Source organism: Euprymna scolopes, chromosome 40 (genome assembly GCF_053919585.1).
Source record: "Euprymna scolopes isolate OS-2025 chromosome 40, ASM5391958v1, whole genome shotgun sequence".
In the NCBI taxonomy this organism is placed as follows: Eukaryota; Metazoa; Mollusca; class Cephalopoda; order Sepiida; family Sepiolidae; genus Euprymna; species Euprymna scolopes.
The window spans coordinates 10,190,213-10,192,631 of NC_136521.1; the positions used below are offsets into that span (position 1 = coordinate 10,190,213).

The window sequence follows — 2,419 nt, forward strand, 5'->3', positions numbered from 1 at the left end:
AAAATTGAAAAAAAAAATCGTTATAAATTTTGTATATTCATCTTAGTTTATTTTGAATTTTGAATCAATTCATATGCGTGTCGCGTTGATACAGTGGTAACGTCACCAGCTTCTAATGCTGCAGTTTTGCTTTCGGTTTCGATTTTAGCTGAAGGCACCCCAAAGATGTTTTTTTTACTTTTGAAATCACGACTCTATAATGATATATGCGAAATCTGACCAAACTAAAATATCATATTTAAGCGCAATTACGACCGGGCAAAACCGAGCGCCCCCACCCGCTAGGCTATATATATTTCTAGATAATAGCGAGACCTGTAGAGATTTCTATAGCGGCATCTTTCATATGTAATATATTGCTACTAGGCATTCTATGGACGTTCAGCGTGGAGGGACGTCCTGCGATATTATTGCAGCCCTTTTCTGGTTGATGTAGTGTCAGAATATATATCTGGTTATTACGATTTATCTCCAATATTCTTATAGGAGTATGTGACATATTTCCATTGTATTGACAACCGGAAACGCAACGATATCAATATATCATCTTTAGACATAAGATAAAGAAGTTATATACATATTCAGGTGAATACATCTAAAGATGGTCGGAGGTTACATCGGCCGAAACGTTGTGAAGAAAAAGCAACAACCAAGATCATAGTCCAAATAATACAAAAAAATAAATAATAATCAATCCTCATCTCAAAAATAAGCATTCATCTTATAGTAAATAACGGAAGTGGCCCGGATTTAAAAAAAAAAAAAAAAAAAAAAAACGGGACTTACCCGGATTTAAAAAAAAAAAAAAAAAAAAAAAACGGGAGTTACCCGGATTTAAAAAAAATAAAAAATAAAAAAAACGGGAGTGACCCGGATTTAAATAAAAAAAAAAAATTTTTAAACGGGAGTGACCCGGATTTTAAAAAAAAAAAGAAGAAAAAAAACGGAAGTGACCCGGATTTATAAAAAAAAACAAAAAAAAACCGAAGTGACCCGGATTTATAAAAAAAAAAAACCGAAGTGACCCGGATTTACATTAAAAAAAAAAAAAAAAAAAAGGAAGTGACCCGGATTCATAAAAAATAGAAATTTAAAAACAAAAACAAAAAAAAACGGAAGTGACCCGGATTCATAAAAAATAGAAATTTAAAAACAAAAAAAAAAAACGGCAGTGACCCAGATTTATAAAAATAAAAAAAAATAAAAAATAAAAAAAAGACTTGTCTTTATTGCGTTTGAATTTCGTTGGGAAAGCAAAACAACAAAAAACAAAAAAAAACATTTTTCACTATTCACATCCAGTGTGAATACACCTGAACATGGTCGGAGGTTACATCGGCTGAAACGTTGTGAAGAAAAAAAAAACAAGATGAGAATCATAATCCAAAGCAGACTCCTTCAGTCTTGGACAGACTATGGATACCCACGAAGGGTTGCTTACGCGTGAATTTTTTGTGACAGGGGGTGCGCAATCTCCAATCACACCTCTCCTGAGACGACATCGTTAAATACCCGTTGCAAGTGAAGTACAGGACGACTGGAAACAAATGCCGAGATAAGCGGAGAGCACATACAGCGCCTAGAATTTCCATATGGTCACCCATCTGGTACTAACCAGGCTCAACGTTGCTTAACTTCGGTGATCTGACGAGAACCGGTGTGTCAACGCGATTATGCCGTACACATAAGGTATATATTAGTTTCACATACGACACAAAAGCGACATCATTAAGAAAATTGTTTTTTTTTATATTATATCTTCGGTGATCGGGAGATCCTATTTATTAAAATAGAAAGATAGAAGGTGATTGCATATTGCGAACATTAAATTAGCGTATCTATATATTAATAATTTAATGTTCGTAGTATGTTATTATATTCTATGGTCCTTTTTAATAAATAGGGTCTTCCGATCGAATCTTCACTCTCATAAAAGTCATTTTGCGTGTGTGTGTGTGTGTGTGTGTGTGTGTGTGTGTGTGTCTGTGTGTGTGTGTGTGTCTGTGTGTGTGTGTGTGTCTGTCTGTCTCTCTGTCTGTCTCTCTGTCTGTCTCTCTGTCTGTTTGTGTGTGTGAGAATTCCTTATAGGTTCCAAAACAGCTGAGACTATCCATTACAAATTTCACACGAAGGTAATTTATATGGCTGGCAGTGTTCTTAGATATATTTTGTACGGAAATTCATCCGATAGGTATCGAAAATCGAAAAAAAAAATCCGATCTTAAAAATAGTATCTTCTCTCTTTTAGATTAAAAAAAAAAAGAATTTTTATAAGGGGATATTTTACGTTACATCGGCTAAGGGATATAATAAAATTTCAACAAATCATTTTCGAAAAAAAGGAAAAAAATCCAATCTTAAAAAATAGTCTTTTTCTCGTGTAGATAAAAAGGAATAATTTTTACAGGGGAACATTTTA

The 2,419-nt window shown here is 33.6% G+C and overlaps 1 pseudogene; it reads right to left on the reverse strand.

Annotated features, from left to right (window-relative positions):
- Nucleotides 1–1,567: 1,567 nt before the first annotated feature.
- Nucleotides 1,568–1,684, reverse strand: LOC145265896 (5S ribosomal RNA; annotated as a pseudogene).
- Nucleotides 1,685–2,419: the final 735 nt, after the last annotated feature.